Source organism: Stegodyphus dumicola, chromosome 4 (assembly GCF_044657685.1).
Source record: "Stegodyphus dumicola isolate Sdum_Otavi_A_Nest chromosome 4, ASM4465768v1".
NCBI classification, from domain to species: domain Eukaryota; kingdom Metazoa; phylum Arthropoda; class Arachnida; order Araneae; family Eresidae; genus Stegodyphus; species Stegodyphus dumicola.
The window spans coordinates 171572385-171597284 of record NC_140771.1 but is presented as its reverse complement, the minus strand read 5'-3'; positions in this window follow the sequence as shown (position 1 = coordinate 171597284).

Here is a 24900-nt window from a genome sequence, read left to right as displayed (position 1 = left end):
GTTCTGTCGTTTGTCTAGGCCTATCGCTTCCTACTTGACGCTGTGTGCGGCCATGGTTCACCCATTCCTGCCAACATAGTCTAATAGTGGCATCGCTCCTGCTCAAATGACGAGCTATTCGCCGATAACGAACGAACGAACGAAGATTTATACCACAGTTTGTGAACTTAATCACATTCTGGGAACGGGATAAATCCCGAAAAGCGTCACCCTAAGATGACGTCGAACACTCCTGCTGGGCCCGGAGTCCCACACCCCCGAGACACCAACAAATTTATGGTACCCTCATTTGATCGCTCAACAACCAAAAAGCACCACCGCTAAACACGGGCCGGTCAAGACCACCGTCCCGGCCGGACCGAGACCACGGACCAACCGGCTTCTTTGAGCCCAAATACACGACCTCTCTCAAATTCTGACATCTGCGCATATCGTTCGCGCATCTATATGCGAGGCATAGTTACTGTTTACCAGAGTACACGGAATGAAATTCGTGAAGAATTTATGACCTGGAGTCGTAATTGCTCCTCTTAAATATCCTGCCAGTTGCGCAGATCAGATGCGCTGTAGCGACAACCGTTCATTCATTGGCAGCCAAAATGTAAAATTTTGCATTTTCCGTCGAAACCTGTTTGCATAACAATTTGTGTCCAATTTGCTTTATATCTTCTCTGTGCGTCGTTTTTTTTTTTTTTTTTTTTTTTTTTTTTTTTTATGTCTAAGAGCGTATTAGTATTGATATATAACTTTTATCACTAAAATAAATACATTAATATAAGATAAAATAGAAGTATTTGTGAAAATATAAAAACTCTCAATTTGCAAAAAATCCTGAAGATATACAGAAATTTGAATTCCATTTTTGAAATCAGCAGTGAAAACATACATGAAATTACCTATTAGATTTAAAACATCAACAAAAGTTTTTTGAAATGCAGACCAATGTTATCATTTCAACATATGGACAGAGACTATATCTATCGTGAACTTACTTTCTAGGCTTTTGGTTAATTCCGAGGTGCATATGCAATGGGCTCCTTTCCATGTGGACATTAGGGGCAGCGAGATTACGGACTCTCTGTCAAAAGCTGCTGCTGTAGAGACTTCCAGATATACTTTTCACCTATAGTGAGATGTTCTTCGAGTGTAAGAAATAACTTAAGGGTCTCTAGACTATCGCCCCAGTACATAACTGGTACTCGAGAGTTCGTCCTGGTCGCCCCCTACTTTGGGGGGGCATAGAAGACATCAAACAACATAAATATACTCAGAATTACCATAATGACACCATATTTTCCTGTGTATTCCTTGCCTTAAGGAATGTTTAAAAACAATCTCATGAAAGACAATTCTGATACGCATAACTTCATTAAAATTAATAATATATTTCATTAAAATTAATAATATATTTAATTTAAATAGTATTTTAAATTAAACCAATAACTTTAAAAGGAGGAGTATTTAAACAGGTTCACATTAAACACTTGAAACTTTTATTAGTTTCGACTGTTCCTCCAAAAGAAATCTGTAAATTGGGGAAATGTACAGCAGTTGAATCAAATGATGTATTCATTAGGAATAAATATTTTTAATTCATTGGTAAAAAAAAAATAAAAAATTTAAAAAAATGGGCTACAGTTGCTTTAATTGTCATTAAATTTATATATCAAAATCTATATTTTCAACTGGGAGCTTATCTTCAGGATAAGACATGTATTGTTTGAAAATCAAATTGTTTAATTATATGTGTCATTTAAAAACAGCAATTTGATATAACTTACGTTTGCACCCGCGTCTAAAATCAGAGATGCAACTGATGTTCCATATTTTTCGTTCTTTACAGCTGATAATAAAGGACCGTTTCTTCGGACGTCTTTTACAACCACACTACTGCCTCGTGACAAGAGGAATCTAACAACTTCTGGAGTATTGTGTAGACAAGCTATATCTAAAGGAGTGTTTCCACCCTCAGGGAAATCAAAAATATATGCTGGCGAGTTCTCAGCTAACAACTTTATAATTTCTGAAAAATAACGCACACATCAGCTTTAAAACATATAATGAATTCTAAAACAAGAAAATAATTACTAATATTAATTGCAAGTAGGTGTCGAATTCATATTTATGGAGAGGCAACATAACATGTTTATGAAGTAGTGAGCTCTGTATCAGTTTTTCGAAAAAATGATTCAGAAATATTCTCTCAATTTGTAAAAAAAAAAAAAAAAAGAAAAAAAGGCTTTTTAACTATAAGTAACATAAACTACTGTCGCTACAAATTACTGTAATCGCCGTTTTATATCCTTTGTCGACTTACTCGAAACCGAAATCCAAACTGAATTCACTTGACAAGTGTGACGGAGTGCCATGATAACCTTGAAACTGTCTTCTAAGGAAAAGGAAGAACCAGTATAGTCTGTCTATCATAAGAAAAGTTCTCGCCAGTTAGTCTGCAGCTGTCTGTTGCTTTAGAAATGAGCCTTGACCCATTTTCCGTAGGGGTGTCTTGAAGATGAATGATAAACACTTTTTCCCTTAGCCAATAGTCGTCAAACACAAAATAACAATAAAGCAACCGCTGGTTCACCTTTATTTGAAATATAAAAGCGCTGTTGCTATAGCGACCGCCACCTGCCAGACACTGGCGGAAGCTGTTCTTCTCGTAAACAGACAGTAGTTCCGCTATTATTTCACTGCATATTTAAATTCGACGAAATAATATTTTTTCATGATTCTTGTTTTAAACGAGTGCGGGTGCCTGCTTCATAATCTGTCAAAAGTCTCAAATCGTTTTTACTGATACAATTTGAGATCTCGAAATGTTAAAATAATAGACATCAAACATTAAAAATATTTTCGAGCGATTTTCTAAAATTGGTCAAGAATTAAAAATTATGCTGGAAATTTTATATAAACATTTAAAAGGTATTTTCGCTCTATCCGATGATACAAACAATCAATTTACGAGATTTTTATGTAAAGGTCTGTGGAGTTTTATTTAGTTTACTTAATAGTTATTTTATGTTTAGCAGCCTTTCCTGTAGCTCTTATTTTCAAATCACACTTTCTCACTAGAATGCAAATTGACAAGCGCGCGTGTATTCAAATTAAGTAGAAGAAAGATAGTATTTAAAGGAAGGTTTTGGAAAGTGAAATTAGAGCGTGTTCTGCCTGCCAGAAGGCTATGTTTCTATCTTTGATTTTCTACTGCTTGGATTTCTGCGGGGTTGAGCTTTTCTTGCCATTAAGCTTGTTTACACCGGCCTTTCGAGTCAGAGCCAGCTTGCCAGACAGTTAATCTCTGAAGCCGTTAGGCTAAACTTCACTTTATTTAAGTTAATCATTACCTTTGGGATAAGCCAAAAATGTTGGCTTTTCTAAGCACGAGTTGGTGCCGTCTGTGAATCTAATTTCAGTTAATAAAGAGTCCTTTACACCCTTCCCCTGACTTTGTAGTGCTTCAAGACATGGTAATTGTTCACTATACAGTCTATACAGTCTTCTAATGTCAAGCTCACTTTATGATAGGCAAACATACAGGACGTTATAGGCTAATCGAAGACATTTTCGAAAATTATTTCAACAATGAATTTTTAGAAAGTCTAAATTGAAATCTGAAAACGTTCTTTCACTACATCGCACTGCCCTCTATACCCACAGTGAAAGAAGGATCAGAGAACGGAATTTGTCACGGCAAATGGACAGAATCATCAAATGATCTAAATTAAGAAGAACTTGAAAGTTTTGGACAAACTTTCGAATTTTAAAAGTCCAAAAATTCATTTTTAAAGAGCCTAAATGCTTTTAAAGGATGGTACGAAAGGGAATCCGTAAGTCGCTTAAACGGATGCTAGTATAAGGTTGAATAACATCATTTGCTATAATTTTTGCTAAGATATAAAACTCGAATGATTAAGTGAAACTTTAGTTGTTTTTAGACACACATCGACCGACGGACTCATTTGCACGGATTAGCAAAATGTTTTTTTAAGCATCAAAATTTTCCAAACCTATTCACACTGCCTACTTTTTTCTCATTACTCCCTGGCTGCCCTTTGGATTAAAATTACGTCTTTAGAGTTGAAACATTCTGGATTTTATCGATGGAAGTGTACGTCCAAAATATTTTAAGGGAAATGTCCATGTTCGCGTCACGCCAATCTGTTTGCACAGTTTCACAAACAATAGCTCTATGATGTTCCAACCTAGGCCTTATAGCTAGTATGGAACCTTGAGAACTGGTAAGCGAATAATCGCTTTAGCTCAGGAAGCAGAAACGTGAACTCAAGAAGGGTTAATTACCCTTTATTGCTCAAAATAATGATTTACCGATTTTCTTCCTCAGGACGTATAGAAGAGCCTCCACTTGGGCTTGAATTCAAGTGAATAGTAAGAAATGAAACTTAACTAATGCTTAGCTAAAAAGATGTAGCCGGAGCTATCAAAATTTTACAGGAATTGACCCCTTAAACGCTAACTAAACGGCGAAGCTATCAAGGGCCTGAAATACGGCCGAGCATAGTAATAGACAGAGTGTAGCCAAAAAGCGAACGCGTGGTAGTCAGAATCTCTGACTTTCTAAGGAAGTCAGTGGAACTTCGACTTGTACTGGTCTTCCTTCATTTGCATTTAACTGCGATTCTAAAAACACACTCTGGCCGGAAATTTACCAGCTGAAGTTAGAAGAGATAGGAACGTAGCTTTAATTAAAGATAACTGTTAAAAACTTAGAATAAATTTACATCGTAATTCTTCACACAAACAACACAATTCTATATAATCCATCAGACGTCCTTAGCTATATTGATATAATCTCAAGACAATGGAAAACCGAAGTTAGATAAGAACATCAACAACTTGATTATAAGAAAGGGGTTCCTGATGATCTGTGGACTTGTAAAAATAATTGAAGCCATCATCACATTAGATATTTTCCTAAAGCATGGAAATTTGCAATCATCTGCGCCATCAAGAAACTTGGAAAACTGGCGAATCAGAATTTCTCATAAGTGTCAATCAATCTTCTCTCAGCATTCAGTAAGATTGCAGAGTCCATAATACTGGAAAACCTGTTCGCCCAAGTTTAGAACCATAGTACTCATTGCAGTCGAGTCTGGTAAGTGAGGGGACGTAGAAATCGTGGAGGTAACAAAGGAAGGAGTGGCCAAACCGGTACTAGAAGTGAAGTACTGCTTCGAAGCTTCGGTCACCAGATGGGGTGTTTTCTGTTTACATTCAGAAGCTCACTTGACAGCGCTCTGATAGTATTTCGACACACGACAGTTCTATACAAATCGGAAAACGGCACACTTTCTAGTATTCTAGTAAGAAACATTTCTAGTATGATGGATAATGACACTTTTCATAGTTTAGCGACATTTACACAAAAATCACATCTTGTTTTCTTTTTTTTTTTTTCCCAATAACTAACGACAGCGATTTTGATTATGAATTTGTTTTATAAAATTCTAAGTTGTTGAACTACAAAAATATAGATTTTAGCAAAAATGTTATGCTTAAAGAATGAAAAGTACCTCACCGTACTTTTAAAATTGTATACATTTTTCGATACCCTTAATACAGTATTCGCTACTTTTATTTGTTCGAAATGCTAAAATGTTTTAAATAAAATTTTGCCAAAATTTTTTCACATTCACATATTATTGTAACATGTACCTTTTAAAATTAGTGTAAATTATTTTACTCGAAAAATACAGTGAATGCACAGAAATTAAAGATTTCCACATGCCGAAAATGAAAAATATGAAATATGTATGGGTATTTGTGCATGTGCTTCCGAAAAGCATGTATCTGCGTTTAATAAAATACGTAAATACTTATTTAATTCTTTATAAATGTATTTGAAATGAAGGATTTATTCATTCATAAATAACTGTGAAAGTTACTGTGAAGAAATCTAATTATTAAATGCATCTAAATTTATAATGATTATAAATATTATCTAAATATATAATAACCTTAACATTGAATTGTAAACATAAATTGACAACCTGTTGACAAATACTTTATAAAATTATTGAAGCAAGAATTGTTCGTACTGGAAAGCAACCTGTTAAAAGGTATTGTAAAGCAATTTCTATGAGATTCGTACTTAAGAAAGTGATAAAGAAGAGTTTTGGAATATGTATTGTTGAAATTAAGGGTGAAAAAATGTAATAAGTATAATTAAAAGAAGTATTCCCCTCATCAGTTATATATTCCCCTTGTATAAGCCAGTTACAAGTTTTAAATAATATTTAAAAAATAATCCTTATTTTATTTCCTTTCAGAAATATTCAGAGAAAGTTAAGTACTATTTAAAGTATTTAGTTATTAAATTGAAAGATGCTCTAATTTAAAATGGACCGAATAGAGCTTTAATTATAAACTGACTTATAGTTTTCGATTTAAAAGATGCCTCAGAAGCTAAAAAATCATGTCATATTTGAGAAAGTATTTTAGGAAGAAGCTCTATAAATAGAAAAGAAATAATGCATAATTTTAATAATACAATAAACTTTGATCTTAATTTGTGTAATCCTTAACCGAATCAAATCGAATTACCTTAATTTTTTTTTTCTAATGTAGTTAACGGAAACTTTTGAAAATATTTCAAATTAAACTGTTCTGAGCAAACTGTTTTGTGAAAATTATAGCATTTGATTCAGTTCAGAATGAAATGCTGTTAAAAAATGTATTCTTTTCAAATACTTAGACCTCTGAAGTATTGTAAAAAAGAAAATATATACATTTATATGCATATTTACTATGTAATTACAAAATATTTACATCCGATCGTGTCAAAACCCATTGAACACAATGGTTAATTACCCAATGTTTTGGTCACCAAAGAAGAGATCGCCAGTGCTTCAAAGCAGGGTATGGAGAAATCGGTTTAGAGCCACTCCATCTAACTTCCTACCTCCACGGTAGAAATAGCTATAAAATAATCACTGTCTCTGTTCTGTTACGAAGATACGGTATTTCTTTAGTTGTTGTTTTGTTGTTGCTTACGCTCACTTCTCTGACGAAGTCAGCTCCCGCCCACGAAATTCCTCGTGGAAAGGAGAGCTAGATTACGCCTGCGGTTGCAACAGTCTTGAGCATTATTCTGGGTACAGTACAATTTAGTTGGACATTGGGACAGTTCCGGCCCCCAATTTTGATGGACAGCCCCCCGGGGGGACGGGTCCGAGGGTCTCCCACCTCTCTTCCCTTCCACCAAACAACACGAGAGGACTTTCGGCTCGCCGCATATTTAGAGTGTTTCCGTGGTGCACTGATACTATATTTACAAACATACTATATTTACGAACCCTATACTATATTTACGAACTATTTTACGTTCTATATATTTACGAACGTTCTATATATTTATTATTATATAATTATTTTACGTTCTATATATTTATAGAATAAATAGTTATATATTAAATAAATAAATAGTTATTTAATTATAAATATAAATAAATAGTTATATATTATAACTATTTTACGTTCTATATATTTATGTATTTATTTATATTTACGAATTATATATAGTATATTACGATATACTATATTTACGAACTATTTACGAACTATTTTACGTAGAACTATATTTACGTTCGTAATATAATACTATATTTACGAATCCGGACCCTTCAGCAGGGTAGTCAGCGACGCTAAACACTATACCGGTTGGGCGGTTATATTGATATCCCATGTGATGCCATTAAATACCATAGTATTAGGAATATCCATCCGAGCAAAGTTTCAAGTATCTCATTTGATTATAATAAATTGACGAGATTGAAATATATATAGATGGTTCTGGATTCGGGGGGGGAGCATCGGAGCTACATTTATAGTGTATTTCTTTTGGCTAGAAATTAATATGTCAAATTTAAAATGAAAAACGAAAACTCTGTTTATCAATCAGAAGTTGTGACAATAAGAGAAGCCTTATAATAGATAAAATAAAATCTTACTCAAACTCACCAAATACATTATTATTCTGATTCCCTTTCTGTTTTAGTGCCGCTCTCCCGCCCAGACCCTAAAAACGATATGTTAGAAGAAATTAAATGCTTGTACAAAGAAATTAAGTGCAAACATTGCATATACTTTCATTGGATAAAAGCACACGTCGGCTTCAATGGAAACGGGAGAGCGGATGCACTGGCTAAAGAGGCTGCCCTGGGGGGATGGTGTAGAATATAATGACATCAAAGCATCTAGAAAAAAGATGATAATGAAAAACAATTTCATTTCAAAATGGGTCCAAATCTGGGAGTCATCCGACAAGAGAATCAATTATTTAAAAGAATTTAAAATAAAGGAAAAAATATGAAGATTTTTAATAACATAGATGTCAATCAAATTTTGACAAATCACGGAACATTCCCAGCTTATTTAGAAAGATTTAACCTCCAAGGTAATGCTAAATGCAATGTATCCGATCAGTATGGAGATGCAAAAAACTTCGTTGAGAATTGTGTGCTTAGACGGGGTGTTTGGGCAAAATATGGAAAATTAAACCTGAAGAACTAGACCAGAAACATGAAAGAATAAAAAAAGTATATCAAAGAGATTGTGCAAATAATTAATAGAAACAAGATTCTTATTCGTATTGAAGTCTGATGGAAGCGTAGCGACTTTTTTTTTTTTTTTTTCTTCTTCTTGTAAGTTTGGTTTTTGTGTATTATGCACGAGTTATGTGACGTTATATTTTTGGTTTTGTTCTAAAAACTTTGACTTCGAATTTTGTTTAGTTAATTTTGTGTGAATGTGAATGTTTTTTAAACAACTAGCAACCATTTGTACCCGTTGTTTTTCATTTTGTTGTGTTTCATTTATAACCTTTTTTGTTACTCGGGGTTCGGGCTTGGCTTCTCGGAGGTTTCGTTAATCAAATGTAGTTTTGGAACTAATTAAATTTTTGGATTTTAAATTAATTTAAATTTAGGGTTTATTTGGACGCCGCCGGGTCGCTGGTTGACTGTTTGTTGTGGATGGGTTTACTCCCTGGAGCCATATGGCCGACTTCGTCGGCTAGGGTGGGCTTGGGGCTCCGCACTTCAGATGACCGGTTGGGCGGCACAATCATGTCTGATAAGTGAGGGTCGTAGAAATGGCTATGAAAAAGTCACAGTCTCTATTTTTTTACCAAGCTACGATATTACTTTAGCTCATTCTATAACCCTCCCGATAACTTGCTTAGGGACACTATTCTGATGGTCATTTTCCCAGATGTTAAGCTTGTTTTTCTCGCGAGTGATCTCGACGCGAAGCATTCCGACTGGAGATATTGTCCCTCCAACCAAAATGAAGTAATTATCCACAACTATATTTTAAACTATTCGGTCGGTCCAGAGGACTTATATATTGCCCAAATAGTCTTAGGAAAGCGGACATTGTTGAACTTGTCTTAACTAACGCACCTATTCAGAAGATAATTGAAGTTAAACAAGAACTTTCTTTCCTTAGACCATCTTAGTTATTGTTGGGACCACTAAAATCAAGGCAAAAATATCAGAGATTGGAGATTATTCAAAAGAAAACTATCGTTTTAATGACGAAATCCCCCAAGTAAGGAAAGCTAAATACCTGGGAATTATATTGAAGAAAAAGTTATTTGGAATGATCATATTTACAAGACGCGAAGTAAAGCTGTAGGTGTCAAGAATAATCTAACACCATTAATTGGAAAATTCTCAAATCTCGTCAAAAAAAAATAGCCTCTTGTATATTATGGTCATGAGACATATAAATTACGCTTCCCTCACATGGACGACTGCTTCTAGAATTAGCAATCTCAAGCTGTAGAGGTTGCAAATTCGCTACTTGCGGATTATAATTAATGCTCGCTATTGTGCTATAACCAAAGACTGCATGAAGATCTCAGAATTGAGAGCGCTGAAGTCTTTCTAAACAAAACTAACAAAAAAATTTTAATAAAGCCGAGCGTTGTAATCATCTGAATGCTTTTAAAATGCTTGAATATAAGCTTCTCATTCAAGATAGTGAATGATACCTCCGCCCATATCCTGCTCACGTCACTCGTGATTCAAACTTCTCAACTTAATCTTGACGATTCATTACTTAGTATTCATTTTGTAAATTAGTAGTCATTTTGCATTGTATTATTTTATAAGTTATTCTATTTCAGTACTGTATTTTTAGTTTGAATTTTGTATTCTTTTCTCGCTGCGATCGGGAGTACTTTATTGTAAACGCATTTATTACATGGTGATACTTCGCTGTGCTTCTACTAAGTTTAGCCGTTTCAGCCCTGAGAGTTGCCTTTCCACAGACCCGGTGACTTTTATAATAGCATTCTTGCCCCCTCTCTTCCCCTACTCCTCCTTCGAGGTTTTCACGCTCAGACTGAGTCTATGTTATGTATCCTTTGGATCTTATTTTATCGAGACGGACACTTTGCAATTTTATGCAAAACGTGTGGTTGTAGCAGCTGAATTTAACACAGTAGCTCCGAAGACGCCGACAGTGAAGCTTGCTGCTATTGCAACACTACGCAACTCTCCTTTACCATTAGAAAATTTTGCTCACAGCAACCCTACCTCACATTTACCCGCAGTTCACTGTTAGGGCCTTATAGTAGGTTTATCTCGAATTCTGATTCTAAGCACAGTAAAACGGCCTAGCACCTAACAGTACTGTACTTCTTCTGAGCAGTCCTTCTCTCGTTCACTAATTTTATTCGTCAATTACGAATTCTCATCATGATCGAGAAATTGTTTTACTTTTTTTGACTTCTAATCACTAAATTAGAATCGACGGTCAGCCTCCTCTTTCTGGCAAGGAGAAAATGAATCTTAGAATTCTGTGTGGATTTCTAGCGACTATCAGGTAGCTGATGATTGCTGGCACTAAAAATCCGCACTAACTAGACATCGTAAAAATGAATTCAAAGACTTAAAAAAAAAAAAAAAAAAAAAAAAAAAAAAAAAAAAGAATACTAAAAAAGTCAGTCCTTGAAAGTGATACTTCAACCTCCTATTCAATGATTGTTGATGAGTCACGCAATAACTGCAAGCGCTCACTCAGCCCATCTAGTGAGTATAATATTCCTATAGCAAATCTTTATTCTTTGGCTGTAGAAGGGACTCTTCTCAATGTAGACGGTTCAGATGATAATCCAAATTCAGATTTTAAAAAGATTTTAAAAGAACCCAAGACTAACTCTTTCAACTTCAGAATCAGGTGAAATATTCCGTCAGGACAGCATTAACCTAGGCTAGTTAGCCTCATACAGAATCTATGTGCATACTAATTTTTAACATAAATGAGACATACATCAGACAAACACGAACGACAGCATGCACCGAGGCTTCTTGGGCTCATGCAGAATCTTTGTCTATGGTAATTTTTAACATAACTGAGACTTAAATCAGAGAAACACGAACGATAGCAGGCACCTAGGCTTGTTAGTCTCATCCAGAATCTATATGCATGGTAATTTTTAACATAAATGAGACATAAATCAGAGAAATACGAACGACAGAAGGCAACTACGCTTGTTAGCCTCATTCAGAATCTATGTGGATGGTAATTTTTAACATAAATGAGACTTAAATCAGAGAAACACGAACGATAGCAGGCACCTAGGCTTGTTAGCCTCATTCAGAATCTATGTGGATGGTAATTTTTAACATAAATGAAACTTAAATCAGAGAAACACGAACGACAGCAGGCACCTAGGCTTGTTAGCCTCATCCATAATCTATGTGCATTTTAATTTTTAACATAAATGAGACATAAATCAGAGAAATACGAGCGAAAGCATGCAACTACGCTTGTTAGCCTCATTCAGAATCTATGTGGATGGTAATTTTTAACATAAATGAGAAACGCGAACGACAGCAGGCACCTAAGCTAGTTAGCCTCATCGAGAATCTATGTGCATAGTAATTTTTAACATAAATGAGACATACATCAGAATAACGCGAACGACAGCAGGCACCTAGGCTTCTTAGGCTCATCCAGAATCTATGTGCATGGTAATTTTTAACATAAATGAAACTTAAATCAGGGAAACACGAACGACAGCAGGCACCTAGGCTTGTTAGCCTCATCCATAATCTATGTGCATGTTAATTTTTAACATAAATGAGACATAAATCAGAGAAATACGAACGAAAGCAGGCAACTACGCTTGTTAGCCTCATTCAGAATCTATGTGGATGGTAATTTTTAACATAAATGAGACTTAAATCAGAGAAACGCGAACGACAGCAGGCACCTAGGCTTATTAGCCTCATTCAGAATCTATGTGGACGGTAATTTTTAAAATAATTGAAACTTAAATCAGAGAAACACGAACGACAGCAGGCACCTAGACTTGTTAGCCTCATTCAGAATCTATGTGGATGGTAATTTTTAACATAAATGAGACTTAAATCAGAGAAACACGAACGACAGCAGGCACCTAGGCTTGTTAGCCTCATCCAGAATCTATGTGCATGGTAATTTTTAATAACAGAAATGAAACATAAATTAGTGAAACACGAACGAAGAAAACCTAGTGCAAACTTTCATAGTAATAGTGAAAAGAGGATCAAGTAGATTTCAGAAAGTGCTAATTACAAACGCCTGCAAAGAGAACGTGGCTAACACAGCCCACTTAAGGATTTGCCAGCACTGATCCGGCATCTTCCCAACGACCATTCAGAGAAGCTTTACTGAACGAACTAACCGGCAGATGTCAGTAACCGGCAGTCTTTCCAGTGACTTGTGTCATGGACAACCTCTGATTTATGTCTCGGAAACCGGCAGACGTCAGAAAAGCAAATCTCGTCAATGACACATGCCAATGGAAAGACTACAAGGAAAACGCTGCTACAGATAATCGATACAATTGGTATGATTTAATAAAACTGCTTAAATCATATACATTTTGCCAAAAACTGCTAAGATGATTATGAAGGAATTAAAATCCTGATTCCAAATGCAAACATCTACAGACAAATGTCCAAAACACTGCGTGGTGATGATGTTTATTTCAAATCTTTCCTAGCTCCATGAATGCAAGCATCTATAACAGATTATCTGAAGCCCAGTGGCGTGGCCAGTGTGGGGAAATGGGGAACATCTGTCCCCGGGCGGAGCATCCAGGAGACGCCAAACTGATGTTACGAAATTTTAGAATGAAATATTTTCCATTCTTGCCACAAAAAGGGGTACGAAAACTCTTCAATTTTCGCCAGGCGCTTGGAACCTTGGTATGGTTCTGCTGCAGCCTGCCGAATTACATCCGGATAGAGGATATTTTTAATGAATTCCTTGAGCTCGGCTTTGAGGTCGAATCTGTTCACCAACTTACCAGAAAGAAGAACGAAACTCCCGTTATTCCTTCAACGAATTAAGAGATCAAAGAAACACAATCATGTATGCTACCTTCTTCAAATGGAGATCTAAACAAAAGAGTATAAAGGAAGAGCTGGGTCCGTGAAAAGCTATAGATGCCAGGGGTTCCATCATGCGCAGAGTAACTGTAACCACGAATCTAAATGATCCGCTGCGAACAATCATTTCATGTCGAAAGCATCGTAACACATTTCCCACCTGTGGCAACTATAAAAATTCTTACACAGCGATTCCAACAAATCATATGCAAATGCACTGTCATTAGACTGTGACCTAATGCCTTAACTGAGGCTAAACATATCCTCAAAAATCGCTCCGACCTTGTCTCTATAACTAGAGACTGAATTCTGCCATTGGATAGTCCTACAGTTATGGCTGGCTATCTTAATGCTAAATACACTGGTTATCATAAATTAAGGAAAAATCACAAAAATCAGGATTACTGAAAACGTTACATGTAGAATTTTATGAAACTTGCCCACAATATACAACACATAGTAAGGTATCAAATAATATAAAAAGGAATTACCAGACATTTATGGTAGTATAGAAATTAGCACATTTATAAAATGAACAAATCGAAGTTGTCAGATTGCTTAGTAAAAGTACCTTCAATATGGAATATAATCGCCTCTAGAAGCAATACAGCAGATTCAGCGATGTGTGATGCTTTCAATTATGCGGTCTATCAGTTCCATAGGAAGCGAGAGCCATCGCTCTTCCAAAGCAGTTGCAAGCGCGGCAAGGGTCTAAGGGGGCGGATTGAGAGCAGCTTGACGTCTCCCTAAAGCATCCCAAACATGCTCAATAGGATTCAAGTCCGGGGATCGAGCTGGCCACTCCATGCGCATAATTGTTTCCTGTTGAAGATAATCATATACGATGCGAGCCCTGTGTGGTCTTGCATTGTCGTCCTGTAACAGGAAAGATCACTTATTGCCCCGGCATATGGGCGCACATAAGCATCAAGGATGTCTTCTCTATAAACATGAGCATTCACGGTTCCACTTGGAAAAACATGGAGGTCTGTGCGTCCACCCAAAGAAATGCTACCCCAAACACAGACACTGCCTCTTCCGTATGCATCTCTTTCACGGATGTTTGACGGACGATAACGAGTTCCAGGTCCTCTCCATATCAAATAACGCCTATTATCGCTTTATAGACTAAATCTGGACTCATCCGTAAAGAGAATAGCCCTCCATTGCTCAGGCGTCCAGTGGACATGTTGTCGTGTCCACTGCAAACGGTCCCTCCTATGACGTGACTTAAGCGGCATGCAAATGGTTGTTCGCCTCGCATACAGACCACCTTCGTGAAGCCTTCTACGCACAGTTGACGCTGACACCAACCTCCCGGTGGCTGCAGCAAGGGAGGATCTAAGAAGAGTCGGAGTAGCGGTCCTATTCTTGAGTGCACATAATGTCAAATATCGGTCATCGGCGCTCGTGGTAGCAGTTGGCCGTCCTTGGCTGAACGCCTATGTGCCGAATCTGTGATTTGAAATAGCCTCCAAAGTCTATGAACCACAGAAGGACTTACATTTACCCATCTGGCCAATTCTGTTTGACTTTGTCCTGCCTCTAGTCCCCCAATGGCTCTCTATCGTAGTTTTGCAGGCAAGTGATGCCTGGAGGTCATTGTTACGAATTGGCTATCTCAGATTTCTGATGTCACTATCACAGTGAAATATGCGGGCTTGCTCTCAAACATGGACTTTTTATGCTCCTCGCAGATGACGTATTCCGAGTGCAGCGCTACTAATTTGCATATTGGAGTTTTACTCAGCTACTCTTACTTGGCAACATATTAAAATTTTACACCGTTTGGCTTATTTTTGAGGGATTTATCGCTATTTTTGCCCTAACCTGCCATGCCGTTATGTTCTTTGCGAGTGGGTTTCTAAATTATTATGCAAGATTATGTGAAACAATTTGTTCAGTCTCACTGCAGGATATTTATGGTAAACTGAGAAGCACAATTATCAGCTAGTGACTCAACTTTCTCGGTTTCAGTGGAAGCGATCCCTTTTGGGCCGTTAAAAGGTGGAATATTTGTGTAGCATTTCTCAAATTTGGACTCATCCGTAAAGTCGCCTCCCAGATAGAATTATCTTTCTGAGTCAGCGATTCAAAATATATCTGGTCCAGTTATTTTGTGTGTTTCTTTTTGGTAAGAGCTCTGACTTCAGTATGCAGTAGGTTATTCATAGTGTGTTCATAGCGGCTACTATTGCAGCTGCATGCGTGATGGTGTGCATTAAAGTATAATAGGAGTAAGTCTTCGGAGTCTTATATTTGTCCTACATTATCCGAAAGTAGAATCTGAATCATGAAAAGTGGCGTAGGTGCATGAGTCTATCGTCGGGTGAGATGTATCATCACTTTAAGCGCAGAAAATCTCTATTTCTGAATGCTGCTATAATTTTATCACAACTGAGGGTTGGGAGTCCTTTTAGTAAAACCTTAGCAGGTCGCTTAAATTTTGGTTTCATTACATAATATTAAATCTGATGAGCGCTGAAAAGATTGGTAGGTTTACGATGATCATCATCTGCATTTTGAAGAATTTTGATAGATTCACCATTGAGGCGGCTAAGAAGTTTCGTATCAGTCATAGTAGTAGTAACGGAGGACGTGGGCACCATCCCTCTACCATTACGGTTAATCGGTTCTGCTCACGTCCGCCCTTATCTAGTATTTATTAATAAATCAAAGGTTTTTACATTGCCATATAGTGTGCCATATAAAAAAATAAATAAAAATAAAAATCTTAAAGTGGTACTTTATATTCCTTCATGAAGTGTATCTTTGTACGTATTTCTTTATAGATTGTCGAAATTTGTCCTTAGTAAAAAACGTTTGAATCTTATTCCCTCGTTCTTCTTCAAGAAGTTCCCTTTCGTTCTTCTCCAAGAAGTTCTCTTTCGTTCTTCTTCTTTTCTTCGTTCTTCTCTTTCCTTTAATCTTCCTTTCAATTAATCTTCGTTAAATCTTCCCTTCTTCTATCTTAATTTCTTTCCTCCATTTTACATGTATTTTCTTCCTATATATCCTTTATCTTTTTACTTAATATAGCGAATAAGAAATCCATCTTTATGAATTACTTGTTAACATATTCTTTCCATCTTCTACAGAAAAATTTAATTTTTCTTTTTAAAGCCTTTATTTGTAATTTTATACCTTTTCCCTTTAAATCTTTTTTCCTCTGAAGCCGCCTTCTTCTGCCTTTCCTTTGAAACCTTTATTTGTAATTTTATACCTTTTCCCTTTAAAATCGTTTTCCTTTGAAGCCTCCTTCTTCTGCTTTTCCATAAACGATTAAGTAGTCCTTCATTAGCTATATCATCTTGAATAATACTCCTTATCTCCTAAATCTTTAGTTATCCTTATACGATGGAGTATCTTCATCTAATATCTCAATTACTTAAGCTTCTTCTCTTCCTGTAACTTCCGTTATGTTCCCTTCATTCTTGATATATAAGACAAATGGATCCGTGACACTTAGCCGACAACCACTTAACCGACACCAGTTAGCCGCCAGGACATTTAGCCGACACGGACACTTAGCCGACATGGTCACTTAGCCGACAGAACATTCAGCCGACAAGGACACTTAGCCGACACGTCATTTAGCCCACAGGGACAGTTAGCCGACAAGGACACTTAGCCGACAGGACATTTAGCTGACACGGACAGTTAGCCGACAGGACACTTAGCCGACAGGACACTTAGCCGACAGGACACTTAGCAGACAGGACATTTAGCCGACACACAGAATTCGCCTTCAGGGCATTTAGCTACGAGACAGTTAACTGTCAAGACATTTAGTCAACAGGAGAGTAAGCCGACAGTGACGTTTAGCTGACACCTACCCAATAATTATATAAATTTACAATCAACTACAAATTTCTCGACTTCTTCATAAGTCCAATATTTAAGTTATGTTTTCCACCTATCAGTAAAATTCAGTTTTCGATACTTGAAGATCTTATACGTGCTTTTAATTATTGTGTTAATTTAGCATTGTTTGATATGTATCGTGCTGTTTGGTGTATGTTGGCCAAATTGAAAAAGCACTGAAATTTCTCGTCAGTGAATATAAATTAAATTTCGAAAGAAAAAGAATATTTTTAGCTAAGTACGGCGGTCACTTAATTACATTCTAATATGGGACCTTCAAAAATTATCCGTAAAGCTTCTTCATTTAATCAACTTTCACATCATTAATAATTTTTCTTATTTACTTAATAATATTAATTTTCCAATCTCGCTCTTTCAAATTTCTAATATCTTTACGTTGCATTACTGTTTTGCTCATCACATCCTGTTACATTCCCTCCCTTAAAAAATCGTTTGGCTCCTCCCACTAATGGAATGAAATACATTCCGATGACCTCATTGATCACGTGACTTATGTATACCTTTTGTAAACAAACAATGCAGATGACCTCAGAGATCACGTGACTTATGTACAGCTAATGCAAACAGGCAAGGTCATTCTTCCTCTTCTTCTCTTGCGGAATGTATCTCATTTCATTTCCCTGTCATGAAAAATCTAAATAATGCAATAAAAATTATTGTTATTCTTGAATTATACTTTTTTATAGAAACATATAGCAGTGAGGGTTAGTTTAGCAAATACATTTTATTTTGTTTTAAAAAACAATTTAAAAAATTGAATGTTTAAGACCAGCAAAGGTAAAAATTATTTGTCACCTCTATAATTTGCAGTTCATGCCACCATCCTTGAGATGAAAATTCTGTAACATTTTATTCACCACGCTTCTCGCTTAAAATACTTAGGTTAATGTTTATATCCCTAAACTACTGCATAATGTTGAATTTAGAAGTAACAATTTTTTTAAGGTTTTGTTATATTCATAACTGAAGCTGCAGAAGGAGGCGACCACAAACCGAGTAGGGCGAAGAAAAGCGTCAGATCGAGTCCCTAATGTGGTGCCATCTATCGATGCTAGATTTAACTAGATCAGTCATGTAAATATATATTATATACTATGTTTTGAAATTCGCGATGTGTAATTTTCGGCGCAAATCTCACCAAGCAGACTTTATTGGTGACAACATACACATAAAAAATATTAGCAAATGTTAGTTCTAAGAATTTTTTATTTTAAAGGCATAAACACTTTAATATCGTTTAAAATTTTCTAAAAAGCCAATAAATAAAGACTAGCAGTTCAGTCCGAATTTGAATCCCGCGAACAGACAGGCTGTTTTCGTGTTTTTTCCCATGTGTAACATGTATACGAGGCAGTTTTCCTTAGAAAGTCCTCCACGAAGGCATCCCTCCCCTTAGGCAAAGAGCCTTCTGGCTTTGCCGTAATTACATAAACCAAACTTACTTCTGTTAGGTCGCAACTAAACCAAAAATGACAAAGAGAAGGAATGAAAGAGGAAAAATAATAATAATGAGAAATGAAATGAAAATTTATACATTTTTAACAGATATTGAGAAAAGTTCTATTTTATAAGAAAAACATTAATATAACATATTATATTGCAAATTAAACATCGCGACTTTCAAAATATAGTAAATAATATTATCTATTTACATAACAGATACAGTTAAATCTAGCATTCTTAGATGGCTCTACATTATGGTGACTTTTCACGATATGTCGCTTTGCTTCGCCCTACTTTGTGGCCCCTCCTTCTGCAGCTTCAGTTATGAATAAAACAAAACCTTAAAGAATATTTTGCTCCTAAATTAAACATTATGCACTAGTTTAGGGCAATAAACATTAACTTAAGTAAGTATTTTAAGTAAGGAAGCGTGGTCAATAAAATGTCACAATATTTTTATCTCAAGAATGGTGACATGAACTGCAAATTATAGAGGTCACAAATAATTTATACCTTTGCTTGTCTTACAAATTCACTTTTTAAAATTGTTTCTAATAACAAAATAAAATATATTTGCTAAACTAACCCTCACCACCATATGTTTCTATATAAAATACAATTCAAGAATAACAATAATTTCTATTGCGCTATTCAGATTTTTCAGAACGGTCTACTCCTACTACGCTGAGGACAGTAGCCAGTTCAGTCTAGCTTACGATCTCTCCAGTAACTGCGCTTCGTAACACGAAATGAATGTTCCCACCTCACTGCGGGTTTTCGCACGATATTCTTACAACCAAGTTATGCCTATACAGTATCTGCCAAATCACTATAATTGCTCCTTACGAACATAATTGCTCATCACCTCCTACTTCTATAAAATGATATTTGAATGCGACTTAATGTGTGTGTGTATTTAATTATGGCAAAGCACACTAGGGCTATCTGCCTAAGGGGAGGGTTGCCTTCGTCGAGGACTTTCTAGGAGAAACTGGCTCGTATACAAGTTACACATGGGGAAAAACAACTTGAACTTAATGAACAGAAAAACTAGAAATTTGAAAGCATTTACAAGAGCGAGATTGGAAAATTATTATCATTAAGTAAAGAAGGGAAATGTGTGTCATGTGAAAGTGTTTAAAAGAACCCAGTTGATTAAATGAAGATGCATTACAGATAATTTTTGAAGATCCCATATTAAAATGTAATTAAGTGATCGTAATACTTTGCTAAAAAAATTCTTTTTCCTTTCGAAATTTAATTCATATGCCCTGACGAGAAATTTCAGTGCTTTTTCAATTTGGCCAATATACACCAAACAGCACGATACTTATCAAACAATACTAAATTAACACAATAATTAAAAGCACGTATGAGATCTTTAAGAATCGAAAACTGAATTTTACTGATACGTGAAAAAAATAACTTAAATATTGAACTTATGGAGAAGTCGAGAAATTTTGTAATTGATTGTAAATTTAAATAATTATTGGGTACGTGTCAGCTAAACTTCACTGTCGACTTAGTGTTGACTAAATGTTTTGACAGTTAACTGTCCCGTAGCTAAATGTCCTGACGGCTAACTCTCCGTGTCGGTAAATGTCCTGTCGGCTAACTCTCCGTGTCGGCTAAATGACCTGTCGGTTAAGTGTCCATGTCGGCTAAATGTTCTGTCGGCTAAGTGTCCTTGTCGGCTAAGTGTCCGTGTCGGTTAAACGTCCTGTCGGCTAAATATCCGGTTGGCTAAGTGTCCATGTCGGCAAAGTGTCCTTGTCGGCTAAATATCTTGTCGGCTAACTGGTGTCGATTAAGTGTCCCGTCGGCTAAGTGGTTGTCGGTTAAGTGTCTTGCGACCGAGGACAAATATGAAATCCATCATTATGAATTATTTCTTCTTAAATTCTCACTTCTCTTTTCATTAATTTCATCTTCTTCGCGTCCTCGTGGTTTCTTCATAAATAACTTAATATCTTATTCTCTATTTTTTTAATAAAACATCTTCCTGCAAAATTTTTCCCTTCTTTTAATGAAATATTCTTATATAATGAAAAAGTCTTAACTAGTAAATATACAGTAGATTTTACTGGTTATCAAATACATAGGTACATTTATTCTAATTGTAATGTGACATTAGTTCCTTTTTTTATTCTTTTCTATGGCTGAATCATGTGGAGCCTTCCCCTTCTTCCTTTATTGAACAGTTAAGAAAAACATTCTTGTTAGTTACTTTTTCTTTGGTTCCTTTTTCCATCTTCATAAATTACTTGTCCTTTTACCTTTTAACTTCTTCTTATAAAAGTTGAATAATTTTCTCTTTCTTCTTTGTAGAATCTTCCTGTAAGAATTAAATGCTCCATTTTCATAGGTAGCCTCCTTATTCTTCTTTAAAGGAACAGTTGAAAGATCTGCGCTTTAGATTTACTTTTACCCTTAAAATCGTATTCATACTTGCCAACCTATGACACACAAAAATCAGGAGATTTTTTTAAGAAATCAGGAGATTTTTCACAATGTTAAAAAGACTTTTTAAATGATAAAAATATGGTTTTTAATAATGAATTAACTTTAATAGTAACTAATTCTTAAATGCAAGCAACACAAAAATACCTTACACATAAAAAACATTTTTATTACTTGCATCGTTTACGGAAAAAAAAAAAAAAAAGGAGGGAATTTTAGTTTAGAAAATTAGGAAGTTTCTTTCTTAAAGAACTAATTTTGTTCACTGCAATTGACACGTAGGCCTGCTTTCGCTAAGAAAAGTTTTTCTAATGTGTCATCACTAATATTAGATCTAAATTTAGTCCTCGTTTACGCAACAACATTGAAAATCCTCTCACACTCTGTACTACTATGGGGAACTGTCAAGATGGCCAACACAATTCTAGACAGTTGGCTATATTTTAAAATTCCATCAGCACCTTTTAGTTTTCCAATTAAACTCCACTGGGTGTCAATCCTAGCTGATTTTATAACTTCATTCAAGTTTTCTAATTGTAAACTGCTGTTATGCAGCTGTTGGAACTGTTTCAATTTTTCCTTCCTTTTAGAACTCCTTTCAAGATAATAATAAATATCAACAATGTGTTCATCCACATTTATTGGTAAAGAAGCTGCCCCTTTTTCAGCTGCTAAATTTAAGAGGTGACAGGTGCACCTCATAATCTGCAAATCTGAATTTTCCTTTCTTAAGATGCCTGCAACACCAGTCTTCAAGCCTACCAATACTGGTGCATTATCGGCACCAAGTGCTAAGCAATTATCCAGAGGGCCTGCATTTTCTTCTACAGTTTAATAATTAGCTGTGGTATATTAAAGCCTGTCAAATGTCCTTCTAAAATGGGGACAGAAAGTAAACTGCACTCAATTTCTTAAGAATCCGGATTAAAAAAAGAAACAACAATTGGATACAGTTTTGAATCGGTATTATTGCTTCTATCCGTAGAGAGGCAGAACGGAGCTGTTTTATTGCAATCAATAACTGATGATTTATTTTTCAAACCCATTTCTTTAACAATTTCACCTGTTCTTGCACTTGAGTATTTCTTAGCAATTTCACTATCGGGAAACATTTTTCTAAATAAAGCTGCAGCGTGATCCGATGCATTCAGTGGCAGGTTGTGCTCCAGTAAAAAGGCAGAGAACAGACATTCTGCATTAATAACTTTTTGGTCCTTTGTTTCCGAAGAAAAATTTAATTTTTCGTTTTTTTAAAAAACAACTCATGTTATCCTTGTGTTTTTGTGTTCGCACATGTTCGCACACTTCCACATTGCGAATTCGAAAAATCGCAACGACAGGCGGTGCACATCGCAAATTTATTATATTTCCTTGAGGAAATAATGGAAGGAAAGTCAACTGTGTACGATTTTTGAAACGTACACGAGTATTTCATTCTCGCAGACATAACAAAAGATGATAATTTCTAAAACTATTTCCCGAAGGCACGTGCACTCACACAACTCAGCACAAATTGAACGAAATAACTAAAGAACATCCAAATAACAGCTTGCCTTGTCCTCATTGGCTAATATATGCCAGCTGACACGCAGTGGAGTTCGATGCCCATTGGAGAACTGGAGAACGACGTTTCTGGGATACGTATAATGCTCTCACTCACAAAGCATAAGTTGTCTGATTCGTAAGGTTTTGTTTTAGATATAATCTAGAGAAAATTCAATTGCTTTCAGACGTCCAAAATCACTTTTGTTCATATAACAAAGTATTAAGCCAAGTTCCATCAAAATCGTGAGAAATTTTAAGAATAAGAAAAAGTCGGGAGAAATATATTGTAAATCGGGTTGGCGGGAGATCGGTCGAAAATCGGGAGTATCCCGCCTAAATCGGGAGAGTTGGCAACTCTGCGTATTGCTTCTTTATAACTTTCTTCTTCTGCATAGTAAATGCCTGTTTTAAAATTCAATTCCATTATGAATGTATGGTATTTCCCTGAATATATAAATTTATTTATTATTATTATTTTTTATTTGACATATCTTAATATCACGATTTATTACATATGTTCCATATGTATATTTAGAGGTAATTTTGAAAGTAGAATCCTTTAAATGATATTTATTCTTTAGCATTTGAATAAATTAAGGGTTATGTTAAGTGAAGCATTATTTTGTAAATCATTTTGCATTGCTGCAATAATTGGAGAAGTAGTTTTCGGATCTTTGAGTGCATAAAGTGTGGACAGTATCAGTCATAGTTGAGAGTTTTTCTACGGATTCAGTCCATTTTTCTGTTGGCTTAATCATTACGGTTGAGATGCTGGGAGTTTGGGGTTGCGCCTGCTACTGCATCCGTTTTGAAGTTATCATCAACATTTTCAATATATCAAGCATTCAATTTCTTTGAGACATCTATACATTTCTGAGAATTTTCACACTTAAAGCACTTTTGGCGTTTTAGAGTTGGGAGAATATAACCATCATTTTTATTAACAGCTTCAGCTGTATTGACTTTTTTACCTTTAACATTTAGCACATTTCTAACTATCAATGCCTTGCGTTGATTTAGGAAGAACGAAGCATATACTAGAAATGAAACTGTGGTACTCATCCCTAGTGAAGACAAGGTATCGTTTGGTTGTCTTTAAAACTGCCATTAAATTAGCGACGATTTGGTTTGGCTGCCCAGGGGTTTCATGCTTCGGATTTAAACGCATTTTTCTATCCGTCATACTCAGACTGCAAATTGTCAACATTATTCTTTAGATTTTGTTGTTTAATTTTATCAGCCTCTTTTGGTACGGCCTTTTTATCAGCCTCTTTGGTTTCATCTCTTTCGATCCCAAAGGCAAAGAATAAGGCGTATCGACAGGAACGCTAGCATTCTTTCGTTCTGAGTTCGCACATAACGGCGGAAAATCATACTATTTCTTACTTCCGTAACGAACCTTCTCTCTTGGGATCAGGATGTGGAATGACCTACCAAGAATGTACTGGACTTTTCACCCTTATAGAATTTCAATTGTAGGTGGACAATTTGACATATCTGACGAAGTAAGGTAACGCTACCCCAGCGAATTATACATTAACCCTTTCCGGCACGCTACCTTTTAAAGTTGGAGTTTTGATTTAAAAAAAAACAGGTAGGCAGTCTAATTAGGCCTAGAGGAGTACACAAGTAAAATTTTGTGAAGATAGCACTTATCGTTTTAATTCTGTGGATGTGCCCAAAGGGACACACTGATTGAATAGAGCTTCGAAAAGAGTGCTGAAACGAGCATTGTTGTCAATGAACTGACGGATGAGATGCAGAGAAACAAATAATACGGACTCTCAGTTGTCCTAGATTATCGGTGAGCCCGGTCTAGGCACACCTATGGTTCGCCGTTTGATTTTAGACAAGATTTCAAGGTAAAAATTTAAAACTAATATAGAATAAGGAGATTAGCATACAGCCAAAAAAATAACATAGAAATTTCTTTTCAAACAATTCCTTTTATACCCTAAAAAAAATCTGGAAGATTTCTTTGAAAAATGAGGGTCTTAAAAAACTAAACATGGGTAAAATATATGGAATGTTTAGTGTTGAGCTGCCATCTACTAGAAATAAAGAAAGTTCAGAGTAACCTATAAAACCTTTTTCATTCAATTTTTCTGTGCGTACAGAAGGAAATTTTTAGGGTTTCCAGACCGGGCACACTGTGCCGCAA